General features: G+C 40.2%; 2 long non-coding RNA genes across 4 annotated transcripts in view; one reads left to right on the top strand and one right to left on the bottom strand.

The window, feature by feature from the left end:
- Positions 1-8,724, bottom strand: part of LOC125754497 (uncharacterized) — a 20,454-nt gene extending 11,730 nt beyond the window's left edge. For 2 of the 3 annotated variants that reach the window (XR_007408864.1, XR_007408866.1), the window contains exons 1-4: positions 8,571-8,724; positions 6,327-6,884; positions 1,359-1,449; positions 133-578 (exon numbers count right to left, since the gene is read on the bottom strand). This is a non-coding gene — a long non-coding RNA (uncharacterized LOC125754497). Of the gene's footprint in view, positions 1-132; positions 579-1,358; positions 1,450-1,560; positions 1,786-6,326; positions 6,885-8,570 lie in introns of those variants that run through there. The other variant, XR_007408865.1, reaches the window with a different exon arrangement.
- On the top strand, positions 6,930-25,694 carry LOC112656529 (uncharacterized). The gene is made up of 3 exons (XR_003134382.3): positions 6,930-7,091; positions 24,869-24,905; positions 25,481-25,694. It is a non-coding gene; the product is annotated as an uncharacterized LOC112656529 (long non-coding RNA).

Genomic DNA, 25,694 nt, shown 5'->3' with positions numbered 1-25,694 from the left:
TACTTTAGGTTATGCAAGTTAGATTGCTATGATGAAAGTAATCAATTTGCACAAAGATCCCTGGGCTGTTGTTTCCTCCTGTACAAAATTAGACCTCTTTCACGGCTAACAATCTAAGATTCTATTACTTACAAGTGTAGCAAATGTCCTCTTGGCGGTTTAAAAGTTTTATGGTTCTCAATAGATAACATTTCAGAATAGAGTTTATTGCAATTATGGGAGTGAGCTGATTATATGAGGAGTATGTGTTGGTGCTGCATTCCGTCATTACTAAAAGAGCACAATTATCAATCTCTCGAATATGGTTAAGAGGATTTGACGTCAACAACTTCATGCCAAGTGCTGAGACATAATAAAAACATATATAACTCAGTAATGAGAAGTGGAAGAAAATTATCAAGAGGAGGAGAATGAAGAGAAAAAAGTATAAGGTAACCCTCTCCGGTCCCTTCCCTCTTTGGGAGCTTTGTACAATCATTCAATAAACTTTAATGTCAGAAACTTTGCTATGCTGCCCACCACTCTTTGTCTGGTCTACCTCTTCATTCTTTGAAGCAGTGTGATTGAGAACCAGGGCACTAAAAGAAAAGAAAAAAGGGAGAGTTTTTAATAATGAAAATTATAGAAAAGGGAAAATTTTTAAAGTCTAATGAATTAAACTGAGAGGACGTAGCCAGAAAAGAGAGAACTAGTCTCTATAACCAAAATTATTACATGGAAGTTTACACAGTTTATGCTTTTAAATGAGTTTTCTGGGGCACCTGAGTGGCTCAGTCAGTTAAGTGACTGCCTTCAGCCCAGGTCATGATCCCGGGGTCCTGGGATGGGGCCCCACATCTGGCCCCTGCTCAATGGGGAGTCTGTGTCGCCCTTTCCTTCTTCCGTTCCCCCTGCTTCTTCTCTCTCTCTCTCTCTCTCAAATAAATACATAAAATCTTTTTTAAAAATGAGTATTCCTGGGCAGCCGTGTCTTAGCGGTTTAGTGTGGCTTTCAGCCCAGGGTGTGATCCTAGAGACCCAGGATCAAGTCCCACGTCGGGCTCCCTGCATGGAGCCTGCTTCTCCCTCTGCCTTTGTCTCTGCCTCTCTCTCTCTCTCTCTAATAAATAAATAAAATCTTTTATAAAAAATGAGTATTCCTAAATTGTCCCAGATCGTCTTGTCATTTAAACTATTCTTATCATCTTTAAACAAATGATATATCATTCACAAGTTCCAAAACAAGGAAAATCCCTAACTCTCATACACATTTCTGAGGTTAAAAACCAAATCATTTTCTACAAAAGCATATAATTTCCAAGTTTTCCCAGGACCAAAATGAAAAGAAAGTTCTCAGACTCCCAAATAGTTTTGTTTACCCTTTCATAAATGTCACATGTTTGCATCTTTAGCAGTAGGAAATTTCTAAAAGTTTCTTCATCAGTAAATCCTCATCTCCCACATTTTCTTCTAGGACATAAAATAGAATAACTTTGTTAAATACTCTGAAAATCAAACAGAAAGGAAGTAAGTTGTTGCACCAAAGAATCAACGGGCTGGGTCGATGGATCTGCCACTCACCCTGAGCATAAGTTTGGGCAATGCATGCAGCTTCTGAGCTCTACCTTCTTCAATTTAACAGCCTCTCCTTAGAATTGCATTCAAACCTTGAGTCCTAATGATCTTAGTTCAAATCCTGACTCTGCTTCTTGCCAAGCACCTGTGAACTTGGAACTTTACTTAACCTTTTTTGAGTCTGATTCCTCATCTATGAAAATAGAACACGAATACCCACTCCACAGAGTACTTGTTGATAATTAAATGAGAAATGACATAATGTGCTTAGAAAACAACAGGTGCTTTCTAAATGCTAGCTCCTTTTCTTCCCGACTTTCCTTTTCTACACCCTTGTCTTATTTCTTCAGAAATATAATTTAATACTTTATAATTTTTTAATACTTTATAATATTTTTAAAGAATGATGACTTTACTTTTTTAAAATTTGGCTGTGAGGTATAATTTACATACAATAAAGTATGTGAAGTCCACAAATGAGACAATTTTTATATGTATACACTCCATGTAATCACCACTCAGAGCCAGGTGTAGAATATTTACAGGCCCTCAGAATGTTCCCACATGCCACCTCTAATCACTACCCTTCCACAAGTAACTATTATCCCAACTTTCATTATGATTACTACTCTTAAATATCTTTAAGTGAGAGCAAAAATAAATGATGGCATGTCCATATCAAGGAATAAAAAGCAGTAGTTAAAATGAGGGAAGTAGATCATACATACTAACATGGGAAAATCCCAAAACATATTGTTCTAGATTATTGATGTAATTCAAAATCAATAATAGAAACGATGATAGAAAGACTGATAGATGGAAAGGAGAAGAGAAACTTGAAAAGCAAAACTATTTTGAGTTTTTGAAATCCTCACCAGTGTGGCCTCGCTTAGTTGCAGAAGAAGCATCTACACTGAAGTTGGCCACCAGTCACCTAAATTGGAAGACAGTGGGAACCATTGACAGACCACATATTTATTAAAGCAAACGTGCTCCTCTCCCTCGGACTTGGACACTACCACATCCCGAGCTGAAATGCATGTGGAGCCCCACCTTCTCCATCTCTATCCTAAGTGGATAAATGAAAGGCAGAGAACCCTTTAGTCTCAATGTGCAATGATATGGACACCCACCGGCACTGGGGTTCATCAAACTCTCCCTAAATGTCACAATCAAATGTAGTTTCTTCTGGGATTCAGTAAATAGATACAGCCTCAGAGAGCATTTTAGTTGGTTCCAGCCAAAAGCAATCTAATGGGACAAGGCTTTGTCTCAGAAAATCCGGAACCTATCTGATTTGTGTCTATACCTTCAAACTAACTTTTTGTTAGTAACTGGATTTAAATAGGTAACAACTAAATGATTTCAAGCAATGAGCACCTGGTTTGCTTTCAAAATAATCAAAAAGCTCATATTCAAATACCACGTTCATTCTTCCTTCACATGTAAATGTGAATGAGTGGACACAACCATAATTGTACATTAATCTCCCCCCCCCCCCCAGTTGCCAGGAAGGCTCGGGAGCCTCCCTGTTAATAATTCTCTGCCCCTAAACTTTCTGAAGTACAATGTAAAGCCTCTTTCTTCTTGCCCTATTATTTGTGGAAATGGGAAACAACCAATGTCTTTCTTATGATGACCTGTCAAATCTTTTAGACCTTTATTCTTTTAAACTAAATAACCCCACAGCTCTTTGGCCTTTCCTCTTAGCCCTTATTTTCCAAACCTTAATTACATTTTTGCTCTTCTCTGGAGCTATGCCAGCTCCCCACATCCTCCTTCAAGGGGAGACACAAGTAGCCACAGTTGGGGTCAGACCAGTGCTAAGAACTGACAGGCCACTTCCTGCCTTTTGCCTTTCATGCATCCCACTATCTTATTGGCTTTATAAATAAACAGCATTTATTTAACTAATTCTAGCAGGGCTGCTATACTGAGTTGAAGTCCACCTTTCCCCGTCTGGCATGGTAGCATTTTGATTTTGTCCTGTAAACTTTTTGCACTTACCCCTTTGAGCTTTGTTTAATTCAAAATATCTTACCCAACAAATTGTCCAGGTCACTTCACTTTTGATCCCTACTTTCTCCATTTCTTCACAAAACCTTTTGCCAATGTTAAAAGTGCCTTCCCAGAAGCTAAGCCACCGATGAAGATCTACGGAGATTTTTCTCTATCTCCCTCACACCATCCCCAAGCAAGTGCTGATACCGTAGTGATAATAACCACCCTTCACCAAGAGATTAAGCTAGGAAATCTTGTGTATGTCACTCACTATTTCCTCACAACAGCCATATGAAGCAGATCTTATTACCCCCATTTTGTTGAAGAGGGACCTGAGTTAGCTATCGATTATGTAGTCTGTTATGGTCGCAGAGCAGGTGTTGGATTCAAACCTGGGTCTCTCTGACTGCAGTGCTGGCTGTGAGCACAAGGCCAGAAAATTGGTGCTCATTGGCATTTGGGTGTAACCTACTTAGCAAATGCAACTCCACTTGTAAAGTGTATGTATGCTTTATCCCCAAAATCAACAACAATCATGGGTGCCTGAAAAACTTAGGAAAAGGAAAAAAAAAAAAAAAGATGAAAGTTAAAGACAGGGCAAGACAGACAGAGAGGAATGAAGAGAGGGCATGACTGAAGGTCAGCAGAACCTGTTTCAGGTGACCCTTGGTGAGGTTTTCAAGTGCCCTGTTCTTTCTGATCGTAAAAGCAATAATGTGAGACAGAAATAAACTGTTTAATGGTCCTGACAGAGTGTAGCACACTTCCTACATTCCCCTGGACACGAACAGAGAATTACCCAACTGTGACTAGGAGTCATCAGGCCAGAGAACAGATTCTCTAATGAGACACCTGTGCCTAATCAGTTGTTTCAACTGTTAATTTACTACTAATTATTTGGCAGAGCTAAACATTATTTGTCCTATTAAATCTGTTACTGCTTTATCAAGAAAATTAATGTTATGAAAATAGAATTAAAATGTTAGGGGAAAACTCAAAAGTCATGTGTCTTTGTGCCAGTGCAGCTATATATGTGTATAAACACCTAGAAAGAGGATGGACAAACCTGTGGGCAGAGCTAGTCTGGAAAAGGGGGAAGGAGGGGCTCTTTCAAACAATACCACCTAGGGGCACCACCCACCGCCCCACCCACCCACCCCCACCCCCACCCCCGGCTGGCTCAGTTCTCCTAGCATGCAATCTTGATATCAGAATTGTGAGCTTGAGCCCCACGTTGGGGATAGAGCCTACATAAAAATAAATAAAGTACATTTCCAAACAATACCACCCAAATTATAAGACATTTGCGTATTATATGGTTTAAAAATTTTTAAAACATTGTTACCAAAAATAAAAATAAAAATAAAAAAAACTAAAACATTGTTACCATGTCATCTGCCCAAGACTCATTTTAAGGAATTTTATTGTTTAATAGAAAAAAAGTCTCAGTTCTACAAGCAAAATATTAAATAAAATGCAGTAAAATAAAGTTTAATAAGAAATGTGGATTTGGGGAAAGTTGGCTTTTAAAAATTGATTTCCCAGAATCAATTTTTAAAGCTCCTAAGCAGAAATAGAATTCTTAGTTCTTGATCGATATCAATTCTACAAACCCAATATCATTAGGAGGAGTGACCCAAATGTTAAACTTTTCCTCAAGGATTTGATGAACTTTCTCTACTGTTAAAAAATAAATGTCCTACTTTTTATTACCAATTCTGACTAAAGCTGGACCCATACTAAATCAAATAAGAATGACTTTGAAATTTTAATACTCGTCTCGTGAGTTTTCTCATAACTTTACCCTTACATATCTCAGTAATGTATTTTTATAGAAAACTGACAAGTTTATCAATGCATCTTTAAATATCGACATTAGAGAACCTCAATTTGCAGCCAGTCAGATTTAGATGTTTATTTTATGGAATAAAGACATTTCTTTAACTTTCTAAACAAAATGTTTTCAAGATTTCTCAATACATAGTCCTTGCAAGCCTGCTTGCCTTTGTAATCTGCTTGTTTGCAAAAATAAATCTATTCCAATAACTGCCTGGTCAAAGTTTCAACCTAAAATAAACTCAAGAGATAATCAATAGGTTGATTTGCTGATGCAGTTGATTGTAGTTAGGTAGGCCTGACCAGAGGGCATCCTGCTAAAACAATAAACAACTTATTCTTGATATAATTCAGTGCAGAAAAACCAACATAGCAATAAAAACTACATCATATCAGGGCACCTGGTTGGCTCAGTCAGTTAAGCATCTGCCTTTGGCTTAGGTCATGATCTCAGGGTCCTGGGATCGAGCCCCACATTGAGCTCCCTACCCAGTGGGGAGTCTGTTTCTCCCTCTCCCTTTGCCCCTCCCCCATCTCCTGTATTCTCTCCATCTCTGTCTCAAATAAATAAATAAATCTTTAATAAAAAATTTTAAAACTAATCATATGGATTTAGTAATATGTAAGTCCTCAATCGGTGTTTATTGAAACTGATGTCAAATCAAACACATGTGTAAGTTCCTCCATTGTATGATATGATCACAACCATTTGTAAATAGTTTAGGTCTGCAATTAAGTATTATCTGTTTTTCTACAACAGAATTCCTTTACTACTGTAGTGTTTATTATAAGACAGTGTTTTAAAAAGTAATACTACATGAATATAGAGCCCTAGCCAAAATTAATGTTCTCAGAATTAATGGCTATCTCTATATAGGAAAGTTTCATAATGAGAAAAATACATAAATTATTCTATGCAGCCTATATGGAATTACCTTAATTTAAACATGATGTAATTAGGCCACCTTCTGGTTGACTGTGCATCAAGCTTTTGATTTGTAGGAGTTGTGTTAGAAGAAACTTAAATGGCAAACCTTCATTTTCAGTTTTGTTCTTAGAAGGCTGCATTGGCCTGGAACATCTGCAGGCTCAAAATGTTTGGGGATCTTTCATAGTAGCTTTGAGAAAAACATGTAGTCAGTTTAAGTTCACAATAGATTTTTCACATCTAATGTGAGTAAGTTCCAAAACAAATAAGTTCCAAAACTCCCATTCTGGAAGTAAATGCATCCTAAAACCACTGACCCAAGATCAAGGACAGGCAGGTAACATCATTAACATCTAATGGAAAGCAACAGGGCAGAAAGATCTGGATCTCTTTCTTCTTCTGCTAGAATATGATGAGCAGTCATGGGTGACATCTTTGTAGTATTCATGCCTTATATTCCCCTTCTTTGCTCACAAGTCTCCTTTGAAACCAACGCAAGGATTGGCAGGCATTCAGAATGTCTCAAAGTCAACAACTGGTCAAGCATGCTGTCTGAGGTAGAGTTCTGTGTACAAACATAACAAACAATGAGGCAGAATCATACCAATGGTTCTAGGCTTGGTCCCAAGTCATGTCACAATGGCAGGGGAAGGCCAGGGAGCAAGAAATTCACCTACTAATTGTTGAAAGGCAGTGCAGAGCATGGCTGAAGATGAAGGCTTGCAGCCAGACCACCTGGGTTTGTATACCAATCCTGACACTTCCTAACCAGGTAACACTGAGAAACTTTCTTTACTGCTCTGAGGTTAAGTTTCCCTGCCTAAAAAAGAGGGATATTTAATAATACCCACCTCAAAGTGTTGTTGCAAATATTAATGCTATAAAGGTAGGTGGCACATGGAGAGCACACAGTTAATGTTAGCTATTCATCCTCATAACTCAATATCTCATTGTCAGTGTAACTCTCTAGATGGTCTAATGCTTGAATTTATTATCCTTGATTTCCAAGCCTATAGTCTCTCCCTCCTTGGAATGTCTGGAACCACCTTGGAATGTCTGCCAAGTTAAGCTTTCTAAAAAGTCTCTTCCACATTTCACTTCTCTGCTCAAAAACTTTCAAGGGCTCCCTACATCTGGGAAAATGTCTGACCTCCTTAGCCCAGCTAGCAAAACTGCCTATAGCTGGCTCCAATCTATTTTTCCAACCCTCTACTCCAGCTCAGCTGATGGCCCTCCTTTTTGCATCAGCCATCTGATAAATATTTCTACTTCACTTTTCATGTACAACTACTTGATGGACAACAAGTGGTTAGTAACTACTTGCTAGCACTATTTTTGCTCTGGCAGCCTGGAGTATGGATGTTTATGTGTAACTGCAGCAGAGGGCCTGAAGGCTGTGGTCTAACCAGGGGAAAGGTATGCATGGAAACTCCAGCCTGACCACAATGGACCCTGGGAAACTCTGCAATAGTAACAGGGGTAAGCTAAGGTCAGTAGCACAGAGCTACAATTACATTTAACCTCAGATGTGCTCAAGGAATATATACCATATGGTAAGCTATTTAAAATGAATATCCCTAATGAGATATGTAGAGAGAAATTCTCAGGTGAGAGGTCAAAAAAATAAGGCTCTAGAGACTGAGAGGATTTTAAAAACCATAGTTGTGTTCGTGGCTCAATATTATTATCCCAACTGTAAATCTTATTCATTCAGGCTTTCCCCCACAGGGGCACTCACTTTAGGAGGAATTTATTTTGATTTATTCATACAAAGCAACAAAGTAATCTCTCCTTCTAATCAACAAAAACTTCCGGCCCTATTCACAAAACTGACTTAAAACTCACTGTTATGATGGCTTTCTTCCTTTACGGTGCCACTAGGGTTTGGGGAGGACATAGGAGAGAGCAAGCACAGTGTGCCTGGGATTAAGGAGAGGTATGCTAATAACCCCTGAGGATAGAGTAGGAGATGGAGGGAGATTCTAGAGGAATTTGAGTTTGCAATTCCTACTAGAGTTGGCCTCTTTGATAAACCTCTTATGGATGGGCTTAGGTGATACATCCAGCACACGGTCCTCACACATACCTTCATTTGCCTTCTACCTATACACCTCATTCTTTTCAAGGCTCTGTCAATTTTATACATGGTTCTCTTTCTGAGCAATCCATTGCAGAGATCCGTGGAGGCTCATTTTTTAAAAATCAGACAATGAGAAGAAGCCACCCCTACTTCACACTCCTCAATCTTTACCTAATCCACAGGCTCAGCTGGGCAGATGGGGCTTCAAGAAGTCCATTTCTGCTTTCATGCTGAAAAATCCCACCTTGAATCTGCCATCAATAGCTTCTGGCTTCATAATATCTTAAGGATAAAAACTTACTTTCTGTAAAAGAACACAGAGAGGATTGTTTATAATGTTTATAATGTTCTGGCTGCCCTGAAACCTCTCCACAACTGCTTCTCTAGTACCACCTGCCTCGTCTGGCCCACCAAGAAAGTGCAACAGGCTTTGTTGCTTTGGGTTTCACCAGAACATTTCATCTTAAGTGAAATGCATGGCATTCCATTTCTTGGCCATGAAGGGGGATAAAGGACAGAGTCAGCCTTTGACATAAACAGGACTCATCCAGTAAGTAGCCAGAGGGAAATGTTGGCAACATGTAATTAGCCAGCTGGTCAACCTCTATTTAAATCCACCCTCATCTCTAAATGCCAAGTTTTGAAGAATTAACTATTTTGCATACCAGGCATAGTTCAAAACCAGATTTTTAAATATGTTTTCACATTGCCCCGTTTCTGCTTAACTAGTGTCATGTACAAAACTAGGGGTCAAGTAAGTTAATACCTTATATAAAAGGGTGCTGAAACTTTTGGTTGGAGCCAATTGTGAAGTCAGTATAAACTTCTCTTGAACTCTTGCTCAAGAAGAAAACTTCTTGAGTCTCAATTATCTTTCAGGATGGAATGCTTAGATCCAGTCCAGCTCCTTCAGTAGGACAAATATTTCCTTTTTTCCCGGCTTACAAAAGATAGGCTTGGTTATCGAAACGGACTCAAAGCATGCATGAAGTAACTGAAAACCACTGTTGCACATGACAAGGCACAATTCTCATCTTTTTTTTTTTTTTTTTTTTTTGCCTTTTGCAGTCTCCTGTTCAAGAGGCAGGGAAGTGAATGGTCTTTCCTGAAATCCTAATAGAACTACACCCCTGGTTTCTCCCTTATTTGGGTTCAGCTTTCTAGCATGCCACCTCCTTTTTTGTCTTTCTCCTCGACTTATAATATGTTTACTTCAACCATACTAAACTCAAAGGACATGGTCCTCATCAAAGCAAGAACATTCTAACTCATCGGTTTTTTATTTCACTTGCTAATGCTCAAGACTGAAAATCTTAAGTTTGGATATTCTTGGACAAGAAATATGTAGTAAAAGATAACAAACATAAGGAGTAAAGTCTCTCATCATGGAAAATGTTAAGAGTCTGTCTTCTCAGATTAAATAGTGAACAGTTCATGTGAGATTTCAGGAAAAAGTGACTCTCACTAAGGAGTAGCTTATGGGAATCATTCCACACAGAGGTATTCATTTACTGAAATACTTTCCCATTTGTTATTATTAATTGCTCTTTACAATGAATTGGAAACATTTTTTTAATTTTAGTTTCAAAGAGAAATGACAGCATGTCTTCTTTGCTCTTCAAACCCCAGTGCTATACATACATTGTACATAAAATTTACCATACAGCCACTTATGAGAATGGAATCTTTGCCAAATATGCTACCAATGTATGGGCTTTATTTGTCAGAAAATGCATGATTAAGACAATAGCAGAGTGTAGTTCAGTGTGTTTCCCACATGTGCTGTTATGATACTTGGGGCCAACACATTTTTTTCCCTTTTACAACTCAGAAGAGAAGAATGCTTGACTTGTCTTCTCACCTACTTCATTTGATGCCAGAACTCCTCGTGTGCATCTGGGGTCAGATGCTCAGTAGATACCATGGTCAAAGACCATCAGATGTTATGTGAGAAATAGCCTAGGACAAGATGGGAGTAGGCTTCGGCAAATTGCTTTCCTCCCTCACAAACCCGAAATTCCTGTCTCCCAGGCCTAGTAATATTGCCCAACTTCTGAGACTCAGTTTCTTCCTTTCTTGTTTTTAGCACTCATCTTCCTGACGCTCCATTTCCTGCCCAGTTGCGCTCTGTGGATCACAGGCTGACCCAGCCCCCTGCTCCTGGCTCCCAAGGGCTAGTCCGTCTCAGGTGCCCGCTCTGCTGGTCATTGTATTATACTGGCTGCATCCACTGGTTCCCTATAGTTTCTGATATGGGATGAATCATGTCCCCCCAAAAGACATGTTCAAATCCCAACCCCAGTACCTATGAATGTGACTTTTTGGGAAATAGAGTCTTTGCAGATGTCATCACTTTAAGATGAGGTCATACTGAATAAGGATCCTACTGAATTCAATATGACTGGTCTCCTCACAAGAAGAGGGAAATTCAACCATAGGGACACAGTACCCAGAAGACATGCACACAGATGGAGAACACCATGTGAAGACAGAAGCAGAGATTGGATCACACAGCGGCAAGCCAGAAAACTGCCCAGGATGGCCCGCATACACCAGCAGCTATGAGAGAGGCATGGGACAGACACTCCCTGAGGGCCTCGGGAAGTAACCAACTTTCCTAACACCTTGATTTCAAACTTCCGGCTTCCAGAACTGTGAGAGAATACATTTCTTTTGTGTTTAGCCGCAGCCACTGTGCTTGGTCATGATAGCCTGAGGGAGCTAATACAGTTCCTTGCACAATTTGAGAGAATCCCTCCATTCATTTAACAAATATTTATTCACCACCTACTATATGTAAGGCAATCTGCTAGGTGCTGTGAAGACCACCGTAAGTGAAACAGTCTCTGCCCCCCCTGAGACCTTTGTGCAGCCTTGTCAGGGAAATGATGTCATATGATAAAGTACAGTGACAGAGGCACACACAGGGTGCTGAGAGAACAAGGAGAACACTTACTCCAGAGCCGGGTGAGGGGAGGGCATCCTGGAAGAGATAGTGCCTGGGAAGAACCTTGAAGGCTTCACTCCCTAGAGGAAATCTGCCGGCTGGAATGGAAAAGACAGCTTCTCCTCTTCCACACACACCCATCTCTGAAAGCAGCCTCTTCCTACAGCAAATGTGTTTAAAGGGCAAATTCAAGCCATGTTGTGCCACATTATGATTCCCCAAGTGCTTTTCTGCAGCCTGGATCTTCTTACCAGTCTGGCTTTATGGGAGAATAAAAAGCATTAAGTTCATTTCTTCTTAAGCTTGATGAGGGTAGAGAGGGAAATCTTCTTTTTATTTTTTCTTTTCCCCTTTTGTAACGAGAGTTTATTTAATTGGAAACACTGGTGCAATGCCATTATTTGTTTGTGGATACGATTGGCCTGAAAACACAAAATGCTTTGAATTAAATCAAAGAAAGTTAGGCTCAAGCTCTTTCAGAATGAAAGGTTAATTGGGTCCTTCCCATTATACTGGTAATATATATAAAATACGAAAACAGCTAAGAGAAAAGGTGATGCACAGATAACTTGGAAAATTGGAAAGATGATATTTTAAAAAATACTCTTAGCCCCGCTACCCAGAATCTATCATTGTATTAATATAGTTTGATGGATTGCCTACTGGATTGTTTTTCATGCAGTTTTTATTTTGTTTCTCCGTACTCTATAAACAATCTTGTATCCTGCCTTTCTCACACAGCATTATAGCATAAACATTTTCCCAGGCCTTTAGAAACTCTCTACAAACATAATTTTAATGGCTATAAAATGTTTGGCTGCACAGATGCCCATAGTTTACTTAACCAAGCCCTGGGTTGGCCATTTAGGTTAGATCATAACTTCTTAAATTGCCTTCAGATAAACTTAATGAGTTTTAAAATGGAGATTTCAAGCAATTTCATCAGAGACTATTGGTTGCATTATGATACAAGGACCATTTTATCATCAGGAAGTTGATTTTAAAACAAACAAAAAGACAAAGATGTTGACAACGTCAGCAGCTGTTGTCCCCAACCCACCCAGAGATTTTCCCTTCATTGGCCTGTGGTTTTATTACGGGGCCCACTCACATCCCGCTCCTCCCACTTTACGGCCCAGCTTGGTGTGAGTCCTCTGGGGCCTCTGCACCAATCTCCCTGGGCTGAGTACTGAGCAAGTGTCCCCATCATTCTGGGCCATGACAAGTGCTTCAATGCTACATAGTACGATGTGCTGGGAGCCAGCTGATGCAGCCTGCATGTGCACACACGTACATATACACATACACACACATTGATACAACAGAGTTTTGCATCAGTTGCTATTTTTCCAAGTTTCTCTTAATCTATTTGCTACCAATGTTCTTTGATACCCTTGCCCTTGTCTTGATCTCACCTGATACCTGAGACTCAGACTCTATTACCTGTGCTTATTTACCTGGGCCCTTGAGAATCATCAACCAGTGGAGACACACTCCTACTTCTTGAATCCCTGAAGCCAACCATTTGCCTGATCCATGGCAAGAAATTGCTGTGCACTTTAGGTAAAATACCTTGCTATCCCAGCTTGAACTTTGTTATTGGATAAGCACCACCCCCTTAATCCCCCAACATACCTCAATGGCCATCGTTGTCATTCAATGTTGTGGCCCCAATGAGCAGTGCCAGCAGCAGTTCCGGGTCCTCCACCACCACCATTCTGACTGGCTATGAATGAGCAAGATAGGGTAACAACCACTTTTATTTTTAATTCCTGTGTAGTTAACACACAGTATTATATCACTTTCAGGCATAACAATCATTTTGAAAGATATTTAGGTACCAGTCCTAGATATAGGTCCACAATCTATTTGTAATACCCAAATGCAAAATTTCTGAAAACTTAGCCTTTTTTTCATAATTCATTTTGCAGCAAAACCTAATTGTATTAGTTTCCACAAACTTGGTGGCTTAAAACAAGACAAATTTATTCTCTCACAGTTCCGGAGACCAGAGTACAAAATCCGTTTCACCGAGCCAAAATCAAGGTGTAAGCAAGGCTATACTCTCTCCTGTGACTCTATGCATTTGGTGGTATTTGGGCCGACTCAGATAATCCAGGATAATGTCACTTGTCAAGATTCTCAGTTAAGGATATCTACCAAGATCCATTTTCCTGTAAGGGAGCGTTTATAGGTTCTGAGGATTAGGACATGGTATTTTTGGGTGGCCATTGTTCAGCCTGCTCTACTGACCCACGTGAAAACAAGGCTCTCTCTCTCATAATGTGAATGATCATTATGGTGCTACCCTAGACCTCATGGGGGAGTTAGGTAAAAGGCAACATAGGCACTATCTTTCCTTTCTAAAATCAGAAAAACTCTATTCCCTTCTAAAACTTGCTTGACTACAAAGGTACCAGATAAAGGTTTATAAACCTGTTTCAAGTCCACATTGCCCGAGGGAATGACATGTGCCTCTGAATTCCCCTGACTCAAAAGCACCAGTGTTTGCCATCTGCAGAGCATTTTATAGTCCTTTTCACACACAGCATCTCAGTTAACCTATGCATCAATCCTATAAGGTAAGCAATGCAGGTATTATCTCTGTTTTAAAGGGTAGGAAACTCAAGGGATTGGCTGTTTTGTCTTGTCTAAATCCTGTAGCTTGTCAATAGCAAGACCCAGAACCAGAATTTGAGGTTCTAATTTTCAATGCAGTGTTTCCAGTTCATAGATCTCCCTCCCCACAGAGAGACAATCTGAAATGAATTCTTCTTTAAAACATATGATTTGAATATTTTTACTGGTGAAGGTTAGAAATAGCACTTTGAAACCTGTCAAGTGATAAAACAGATAGGCCCTGAGCCAAGATTAAACAAAGGAGACAGGGAAAGTATAATCAAATATTGCCTAGAAACTAAACGCAGCTATGAAGGCTTTATTGCTTATTGACTTGCCTTTTTATTCCTCTGTATGATTTGACTTTCTATTTATGCATTATCTGGTTTTAGAATTCAGGAAGAAAATTTGCATTCATATAGAAATTCACATCATGTCACAGGCAAGTAGACCTATCATTTGTAAAATGAGGATAATGGTGCTTCTTTTGCAGGATTATCATGAGACTTAAATAAGAATATGTGAAATTTCTAACACAGAGCCTTAATAAACATCCGTTCCCTGGAAAAATTCATTATATGCCTCACTCTCTATCTCCATTTCCTCATCTCTCAACACCTTTCAATTTTCTTAAATAGAAACCTGTCTATCTGATGCCACCAATGACCTCCATATTCCCAATCCCAACAGACATGTTCCAGGTCTTAGCTTACTGGACTTCTCTGCTGCATTTGATGCTGTTGACTACTCTGCCTCTGTGAAACTCTGTACTCCTTTGATTTTTGTGGAAATATAAATCAGGGATAATCAGTACTTACGATCATAAATGATCACTGGTGAAAAGAATGAATTCAACCTTAATGGTAGCTAGAGGAAAACAATCATGTCAGAGGAAACTTGGACTCTGGAGAAATTACTCTGGCCCCCTTTCAATGATGTTCCTTCTCTCAGGGTAAGGAGTCTGCAAGGCCCAAGACCAGGATCCTAGCATACTTCCTCAAATAGCTTTCCAAGGCTTTGACAATCCTCTTGCCCAAATTCTTGCCCACCATCAGGGTGATCACACCTAACACTGAGGGATGGCAGGGAAGCAGCTGTTTTCAACAGTGTGAGCAGAACTTAGACATACAGATTGGAGTGCATACAACCACACACTTGCACACAAGGTCCTTCATAATTTGCCTGTGGGTCTCAGAAGGAAAGTGATAAACCATGGCCAGTGGCTGATCTCCCCGTGTTGCCACATTCCAGCATGGAATTCTGAGGAGTAAGAGAACTCCAATTACAATGAAGCCGTATTTTTCAAGATAAGAAAGGAAAAAGTACATTAAAACCTTTCTAACTTGAGCTATAACTCTTAAATATTTAGACATAAAGTATGTAGCCTCCATTTGCTCTCTTATCCCAGACCACAAACATTAGGCATAGGCCTGTGTGGGAGCTGAGTGTTCACATTCGCCAAGACAGTGACTGGCTTTCACCTTGGGTGCCACCTCCAGTGCACCCATCAAGCATGCTTGAGAACTGCATTGAGAGCCAGCAGGGAGGAATTCCTGGACAGATTAGTTATGGGCACAATTAACACCTTCCTTGACCCATCACACTTCTTCATTTGATGTAAGAGAAAATTAAAGTCAAGAGCAGCTAAAATACTCTTCCAGGATAGCACTAGGATTCAGGTCTTCTGACTCCAGGTCCTGCCCTTTGCTTTTGCAATGCTGGAAGCAGGACATGTCTCCATTAGCTGCTAGGCTTGTATGCAGAAAGAATATATAACAGAATGGGACAATTAATTTAAAAATATGCCATGTAAGGAAGATGCAAGTACAGGGATTTTCTAACAAAGCCAGTGTTCTAAATTATGTAGAAATTACTCTGGTTTAATTTTAAGGAAAAGGATATGAACAATCAGTTTGGAGACACAAGGAAATATCTTAATAGGAAGACTGAGTTTGAGGAATCTAAATGGGGATACACTAGTTGGATCTTTTAAGTTGGCTCTTTTAAGAGTACAGAAGCTAATACCTAAAGTAACTCTTGTGACAGATCATAGGACATAAGTGACAAATATTCAGCGAACAGAAGAACATGACAAATGTGGTCTGGAAACCAGCTGCACAGCCTTGGACAAGTGAAAGCCCTTATCCTAAACTTCAGCTTCATTTGTGATACAAGGGCAATCATATTAGCTTATACTCTCGCTATGATGATTAAAGATGATAATGAGGTTAAAAACAAATACAGAGAGCAGGCATTTGTGTCATTGTCTTTGTGGACCCTGTATCATTCATTCAGCCACACAACAACCCTTTAGTGAGTATCCCGTTTGCACCAAGCACAGCTGTGCCGTGGGTCCCAACTTCCCCATCAGGGGGAAGAGAAACAAAGCCAGACACCACCAAGGTGGAGCTGGTACCCAGCCAACTAGACTGCAATCCTCATTTTGAATCCACATTCAGGCTTGTCACCCCTAGAAATCAGGTTAGTTCTGAGAATGTTTCCAGTCTTTCTCACGGGAAGGTAAGAAAACCTCTGTGGATAATAGTGCTTTGTTTGGTGTCAGAGGCAGTTCCATGCAGTGGTTAGACATATGCTGTGCATCCCAACAGCCTGCGTTCAATGTTCGGCTATGCCACAGCCTCTTCATCTGTAAAATGAGAATAATAATAGTGCGTCTTCATAGAGTTGGAGTGAGGTCTAAATCAATTAACATATGTTAACATAGCTAAAACAGGGCCTGGCACATGCTCTGTGCTTCATAAATGTTAATTATTGTTATTTAAATCTCTACTAATCACTGGCACCCAGGAGTCTCCTATTTCTATTGCAGGCATGGGCCTGGTCCCTTTGTAAGTGTTCCCGCACTGGGTGTTGCTTAGAAGAACTACCGTATGAAGAACCTCAAGCTATCAGCTTGATAAGCCAATTATAGGCACATAGAAAAATTCCAATACCCACCCTGGCACCACTTAACGCAGGGTCTAGCTTGCCCATAACAACCTGTTTCATCCCTGAGTTAGCCCAGCCGTTCCCCCTTCAGTCTCACAGGTGAAGAAAACAACCAGGCATTTAAAATGAAAATACTCGTTCCAAATCCTTTGAGCCAATGATTCCCCTTCTGGGAAGCCATCTTAAGGTAAATTACCATCCTAAGAGAAATTCAGAGGTATAGGTACAAGCATCTTTGTAACAGGAACTAAAACTGATGCTTCACCTGAAGCACAAAGACACAACAGTTGCTCCATTCCAAAGGAGAGATGAGTCTAAATGCAAAATTTCTCAAGGATTTAGCTGAAAATTGGTTATACAAGTCTCCTAAATTCCTGACTCACAATGGAGATTCAAAGAGGGCTGAGAGAGCGAGGAGCAGGAGGGTTTTTGAAGAGAGTATCTTGAGAGGACTTGTGCCATGGGTCCCTCTTCCAAGCTTGTTAAATGGTCTTGTTGAATCCCTCCTGGGGTCTGAAATCAAGGGAAAGCACCACTTCCCTCTTTGGTGGGGAAGATGGAAAATCTGCTTGAGGTTCTCTCCCTCTCCCTTTCCCTCTGCCTCTCCCCCCAGGTTCTAAAATAAATAAATAAAATCTTAAAAAAAATAAAGTACAAGTATTAAGTATTACATTTAAATGTGGAATATCAAATTATATATATGGTATGATTTTAATCATGTAAGATATATATGGTTACCTAATGACCATAATCATACACACACACACACACACACACACATAATGGAAGACATATTGCAAGTTAACAATAGCTATCTCTGGAGATATGAAGGAGGAATTTTTTATTTTCTGCTGTATACTTCTTTATCATTCATAATGACAACGAACTAGTTCTAGGGTCCATTCTCTAACATTACTTGGCACAAGCTGTTTTGCTGGATTCTACCTCCAGAAAATCTTGAATGAATTTCTTTCTTGGCCTCTTCACACTATCCTATCCCTTTCCCCCTTCTGGTGTGCCCTTTTCTTCACCATCTCTGCCTTCAAAAGTCTCCTGTCAATTTTGCTCACTTCATACCACATCATCTTGACCTCAGGATATCTTTATTCCCCTTGTTTTTCTTCTCAGTGAACTTCTGCTATGGATTTACACTCAAATATCCACAACCCCGTGCTATCCAGGAGATAAGTTCATGGCCAAAATAAAACATGGCAATTCTACAATATACACATTTTTATAACATACACATAACTGGAAAAAGAAAAGCCATCGTGGAGAAGGAACTCAACCCCGATGAAAACACAGAGAGCTATAGCATTCAATGCCATCCTCCCCTGGTGAGATCAAGTCAGTTTTGCTCCACAGCAAGAGTAGTAGTGATGGTTTTTACCCAAAAGGGCCTCTAATCTCAGACATACAGAAGTAGAAACCTAAGTCACTGAGCATCTCTACTACCTAGCCATCTCTTTTTTATCTTGCTTCCTTTTCTCCTTCTCATTCCCATTCCCCAGTCACACCTGGGAATGCTCAGTGGCACTACCTAATGCCCAGCAGTCAAGAAGTCAATAATGTCCATAGTCATGCTGTCTGATATGGACCACTTCTCTACAGGTCATCCCTTGTTCAGTGTCTGCAAACTGTGTTCTGCAAACCATTAATTCCAAGACATGTGATTCATTAAATATTTTTTTATGCCCTTCAGAAAAGTAATTCCTTGAAATTTGTTCAACCCAGAATTTTTCACACTTTCTTTTTGACAAGTTTAAGCAACTGCTGTTCTGGGGAATCCTGTTTGAGAAGTACACTCTGACTTCAACCAGCAAGTTATTGCTAAGGAAGTAGGTGGCTCTGGGAGGCCACTTTGTTCTTTCCAGAGAGTCTTCCTGACATAAATCTTTCTACTTTCCCATTAACTATGGAGAAACTGCCTACTGTTGTCAAAGAGACTCACCCCACCCATTTTAACCAGAGATAGCTAAAATGAAGGAAAAGTTAGCCCATGATTGGTGGATGCACTGAAGTCAGAGGACTTTTTGAAGTAAAGTAATCACATGGAGCATTTTTCTGGACTTTCTTACTTTGCACATCAATGCTTTATCATTTTGAGAGTGATTTCTCCACTATATTCCTGGAAGATGCCACCATTCATCTTGTTGAAGTCCAAAGTTGGATTGATTTAAATGGGTCCTATAACTGATGAAAGCTTGTTACCACAGGCAGGAAAGGCAAGTTGTGTAAAGAAAAGGAAAATGAACATTTACCTAAACCTATAAATTCAGGCACTGGGATCTCCCTGGTCCTTAAAGTTACCTGGAAGTGACAACTCCCTAACTCCTTTCCTGTCAGCAAGCCACCAAGGAGTCATCCCCAAGGCCTGAGTACATGTGGCAGCATGAAAAACCTTTGGAACCACTAACACAGCAGAGCACCTAGAGTGGACCCAGGGTACCTCATAGGTCCTTTTTCCTTTGGCACACAGACCATTTTCTATAGGGATTCCAGAATCCTATAAGATTCTCTAGGGTCTTCTGCAGGAATTGGCATATCACTTGGGACTTTATCACCCACACCTATAATCTTTACATTCTGAAGATACTCCATTCCTCTGGATCACAAAACGACCGAGCCTTGTATTTTCTGACACAGTGAGTTTGTTGTTCTTGTTGCTTTAGGTTTGTTTGTTTGTTTGTTTGTTTGTTTTTTGAGCGCAGGCATAATTTCACTATATAGTGCTCAAAACTTTCTTCTTATACATATGTGATATTTATTTCATCCAATTTTATGTTTCTCAGATACTAATCTCTTAAAACGTTGGCTTTATCTCCATGTTCCCACTTTTGAAACTGAGCAGGGAAAGTCCCAAGTGCTAAGCATTAGCAGATAAACACTTACATCCAGGGGGAATCAGAGACACTTTTAAGACCAGCTGGAAACCATTTCATAAATGTGTGGAAAGGGTTTCCTTTTATAATCTATATTTCATTTTAGAGCCATGTGACTGATAGTGGCAAAAAGTTTGTGGTTAAAACACAATACATGAACAACAGAATACTGTAAGCAGAAGGGATATAAAAGATGTTATATGAGAAAAAACACAAAAGGTATAAATAATATATTGAGGACGTCACTGATTGTGAGCAGCTAAGTCACTTAGAGTCACTAAAATCATTTGTTATTTATGTTATTTATGGATTTTTACAAACCACCATTCTTCCTTTCTCCCAAATGTGCTCTGAATGAATGACAGAAGGCCCATGCTGTCCTTCTTTGGCTACTCTGGGTAATTTAGAGGTTCAGCAATTTTCCTAATGAAAAAAAAAATCAAATTCATAAAAAATGTTTACGGACTGCCTTGGCAGAGGGCCTGAGACCATATTCAGGATGTGATACAACACATTTATGTGATTGCTTTCTTTTTCAACACACATTGGAGCTCTCCAAAATTGGTTTTGCCTCTATTCCAAACTCTGTTGGCACAGCTCTTTTCCTAGGTCCTCTGATGGAGTTAAAGTATCCACCATTGGAGTCTTATCCAAGGAAACAGATGATGTGAGTGAAAAAGATCCAAATGGTAATAATCTAATATGGTTGCCGGGTGGGAATTTACCTCTGAGAACACTACCAAGCAAATCATCCCTGATGCCACAAGACAGAAAGGCTCAAAGCCTCAAAATTGAATATGCTGAAAATTGCACGATTTAGTAAATATATTTAAAATACACCATGAAAAAAAATAATAATAATAAAATAAAATAAAATAAAATAAAATAAAATAAAATAAATAAAATAAAATACACCATGAGAGGGGCTCCTGGGTGGTGCAGTTAGTTAAGCATCTGACTCTTGGTTTCTATTCACGTCCTGATCTCAGGGTCATGAGAGCAGGCTCTGCATCAGCCTCTGCACTCAGCATGGAGCCTGCTTAAGACTCTCTCTCTCTCTCTGCCTCTCCTTCTCTCTTTTTCTCTGTCTCTGTCAAATAAATCTTTAAAAAATAAAATAAAATACACCATAAGAAACAGAGGGAAAGAGTTGAACACACTCAGAAAAAGGCCACCCAAGTGGGTGGGAGGACCATACTCGTATCTCTTCTCTCTCTTCCTTTCTCTCCTTTCTCTCTTTCTCTCCCTCTCTCCCACATCAGCCTATCCCACAAATGGTATGCTTATGAAGACCAGAGATAAGGTTGCACCAAGGAGGCCAACAGACAGAAGGTGCCCTGGGATAACGACACACACATGTTCTATCAAAGATACACACAGGCAAGTTCACCTGGCCACAGCTATAGCTTCCCAATTAGTCTACAGAAGCTCTGGCTTTGATGTTCATTTGGGGGGAATAATACATGGGACCAAAATGGGTGTCACTGATGGGTAGCCATCTAGGGATGACATAGCTATTGGTCCAGAGGTGACACGATCATGACTTGATCCTTCCATCCCTTTCTATCTATAGGTAACATTCGTGTCTTTTCCCATCATATATTTCACTTATTCTTTTTTTACTATATTTTATAGATTGCTAATTTACTGTCTATGTGGAACACATCACATGATTTCTGCCTGTCTCACAAGCTATTTCCTTACACCGTATCTTTACTTACCATCCTAAGATAACATCCTAGGAGTTTCACCAATATCTCAAAAGCTCTTGGCTCACTTTCTGTGTACTTTCAACATTTCTTGTGAGCTTTACTTTCCCATTTGCTTTCTTATCTTCCACAGAAGAATCAAATATATCAAACAGACAAAACTAAATATAGACTGTACAAGTGGTATAGCAAATGTATATTACATACAAACCTTTTCTTGTGCCTTACAATAGAACCCACAGGGAATATCTCAAGAGGCAGTGAAACACTCAGCATGGTCTTGAGGCTTTCTCTCATGTTTTACAAACTGATTCCTTCTAAGAAACCATGAATAATTGGTCCAAGTGTATTTTGAGTATCAGTCTTAGGGGCTTGACCTGAAACAAGAAGACTGATTATCCAATGAAGTCTCAGGGACCACAAACCATTTCAACTCCAATTTGGGGTCATTTAGTTGAGCATGTACAAAAGACAGCCCTTGGCCTAATTCTCCTTGGAATATTTATTTAATATAAATCCCCATGTAGATAGAAAAAGAGCCTGAAACCCTCATCTCACTGAGACAACATATAAAATTAAGAGTATAGAATGTGGCTAAACTAATGCTCCAGTGATCACAGGACTCGGCAGTCCCTGTGCTAGAATGCCGGTAACAGAATCATTCCATTGCTGCCTCTATACGATGGAGATTTAGCCAAGGCATTGCTTCCACCTAACCTCGTGTTACATGGCCCATCTGTACCAGAAGGGCAGGTAAATCTGCAGAAAGCAAGAAGGGTAGGAGAACCTCTGGCCTAGTTCAAGAGTTCCCCCAATGCTTTGCTTTCTCCAGTATGGCACAGTCTCTGAAGACACACCTACCTAAGGTCAAATCCCAGCTGTTTAACCCCCATTGGCTGTATGATCCTAAACAAGTTCCTTAACCCCTCTGAACCTCAGCTTCTTCATCTATAAATCAATAAGTATAATAAGGCCCACCTATAAGAGTTGTGGTGAGGATTGAATGGAATGATTTACACCAACAGCATAGCACCCTAAACCTTAGCACATACCAGTCTGATAGTTGTTGCAATCATTGCTATTATAATTGCTGTTGTTGCTGTTACTGTAACTATTAGCAAGGCCAGCCCTGGAGCAAGAATTATTATTTCAGGAGCAGTGTTCCAAAAATGCATCCCTACCTACTGAATAGTGCCCCAAACCCCTTCAATGAAATAAAGCCTTTTATTTCAGAATTGGTGAAGGACCTTAAAATGAGACTATCTTCCTGGAATTGCAATATATTGACTTAAACTCACACAAAGGCTCAAATGTCTATGGTAAATGCCTTTTCTAGTAGAGGTTTTGAAAATGACAGAATAAGAAATAGAAGAAATCTGGAAAACGAGAGGGTCAGAGAGAGACAACTGGAAACATTTGGCCCAGTGCACAGGCTTTGAAATCAGACAGAATGGGTCTGATTCCAGACTCTTGTCACACCACTGTCAGTGTGATCCTTTTTAACCCTTCTGAATCTCAACATCCTCATTCATAAAATGGGCATAATTATTGTACCTACCTCCTAGCGCTCTTACAACAGTTCAAAGAAATACAGCATATGAAACACATCAGCTGACACATAGTTCTCACTACGGAGAACTTTTATAGTGCTGCCCAGAGCTGACTCTCGTTCTCTCATACCAGATTTTCCCTTCTGGCTAATGCTGACTTTCCTACAGATCATGAGCAGAAAGATTCAGAGGATTTTAAGATTGGATTTCTGTATGAAAGAAATAGCAAATAGAAGCTATATGTTGATGATTCAACTTAGCCGAGAATCTGGACACTATCAACCCTGCTACCACTGCTAAAAGACAGCTAGTGTCTCTACCTCTGGATGAAGTTCTGGGCCAGAAATTTTCTCCAGTTTATACAGCCATGAGTGGGCTTCCAGGCTTGGGATCTCCCCAGACTGTGGAATTCACCAAGGTCAGGATGGTTAGAAAATGGACCCGGGACTTCTGCTCTGCTCTACAGTCTGGAATCCTCTCTGAGCCTCTGGGTGTGTTCCTCAGGAACCTGGTCTCAGCTGAAGCATGGGAACAGGCCCCTCAGATCCTTGAGGCCATCCCTGAGCCCCCAGGGTTAATCTGGGAAAGGAGGAGGGCAGGCAGGAGCTCTCAGGACTCTTGCACAGCTAAAGTTTCTGCTTCTACCACTTTCTCAACACTGGATGTGTTCCCCCTCAGGGCCCTGGGAGAGAGAGAACAGCGCCACACAGGTTTTGTGAATTGAGGTTTTTTCTAGTAACTCAAATTTGAAAAGGGGAAGAGAATCCCAACATCGATGGTGGGGAGTAGAAAGTAGGAGAAACACATTGTCAACAAAATTCTCTGCAGAATAGTGAAAGTAATTACCACATTATATAGTCCTCACCTTGTGCCTGGCCGTGGTCTCAGGGCTTAGTTCATTCAGTCCTCACAATAACCTTACAAGGTAGTTGGTAATGTTTTCCCCATTTTATAGTTAAGGAAACAGAGGAGCAGCGAAGTTGAGTAACTTGCCAAAGGTTGCATAGCCAGTGAGCAGTAAAGGCAGGATCCAAAGACAGACACGCTGGCACTGGAGTCTGTGTACTTTACCATTGTGCTAAACCATAATGACAACAAATGTTTATTGAGCACTATCTCGCAGGCACTGCACTAACTGCCTGTTTTACATGGATCGTGTTGTTTGATCTTCGCAGTAACCCCATATGGTATTACTTTAATTCCCATTTCACAGGTCAGTTAACTAGAGTTTGGAGACATGGAGTGATTTGTCCCAAGTCTCAGAAATTACTTTGTCCAGGTCTATGAAGAGGAAAATTACTAGGCTGAAAGAACTCCTTTGCCATCCCACACTGCAAAGCAGAAGTCTTGAGTTGTTGCTAATGAGTAGACAGTAAGCAGTTTTCTCAACATCTACTTCAAGGGCTCTTCATTTTGTTGTTTATGGATCTCAGGGCTTATTTAAACAAAACAGGTCTATTTGAGGATACAGAGTTTTCATGCTATGCCGTCTTTTACTGTTTAGTCTGTTCATGCTGCATCATGCCATAGTTGTATTTGCATTACTTCTACCCAGATGTGAAAGACATTAGCTAACGAGGTCTGTGCTTATGTCAGAGAGGGAGGGGACTCCATTACTCCTGAGAGTGACAATAGCCCTTTCTGCTTCTTCTGATTGTCCAAAACCCATGCCAGCTGATGAGGCTTGCCTATAGTAAGTGGTTCTAGTGTTCTAAGTGCCTAAAAATAAAGCAGCTCTAAGAATCCCATAGTTCTGATGAGATTTTTTTTTCTTTCTTTTTGCAACTGGTATTTGGCTGCAATCACTCCTCAGACATGCTGTAGCTCCTCCTGTGGCTTCCTCAAGAGTGGTGAGTTGATGGTATTTTTGGTTTGGGGTTTGAGGTAGAAGTTTCAGGGAGGAAACAATGAAGCAGCCTGTGATTTCTTCTCAAGTCACATGCACAATTTACATCAACTCTGAAAAGACTGAAATTAAATGTAAGAAGGTCAAGGGCACCTGGGTGACTCAGTGGTTGAGCGTCTGCCTTTGGCTCAGGTTGTGATCCTGGGATCCTGGGATCGAGTATTGCATCAGGCACCCCATAGGGAGGCTGCTTCTCCCTCTGTCTGTGTCTCTGCCTCTCTCTCTGTGTCTCTCATGAATAAATAAATAAAATCTTTTATAAATAAATATAAATAAATGTAAGGAGGTCAGCCAGGCCTGACTCTGACATAGGAGACTGAGGTACATGCCCCCTGAAAATCCAGTTTGCAGAAATCACAGCTGTGTCTGAGTGATGACAAAAATAACTTCACTCTGAAACATAAAGAGGGATGTCACTTGGGATGGGAAGGATTTTTGGGGGGATTTTCCTATAGGATCCAGTGCAATATGTCAGGTCATCTCCTATAGATCTCTTTTGCTTTCCTTTTGTAATTCCAGAACTATCCTGAGCCCTGGCCTCATCACTCAGACCTCCAGCCCTGGCAACCATCAGGACCCAGACATGGCTAACAGAGACCTACCAGTTCTCCAGGCCCTTTCTTTCTCCCTTTTGCTCTCATGTGCTTTCATTTAAAATATCTCAGATTCATCAGTTCCATTCACCCATCTTTTTCCCACAGATCCCCTGAATAAAGGAGAAGCAGACACTGTT

This window comes from Canis lupus, chromosome 37, assembly GCF_003254725.2.
Source record: "Canis lupus dingo isolate Sandy chromosome 37, ASM325472v2, whole genome shotgun sequence".
NCBI classification, from domain to species: domain Eukaryota; kingdom Metazoa; phylum Chordata; class Mammalia; order Carnivora; family Canidae; genus Canis; species Canis lupus.
The sequence above is the reverse complement of the archived record's forward strand: the minus strand, read 5'-3'. Positions and strand labels throughout refer to the sequence as shown.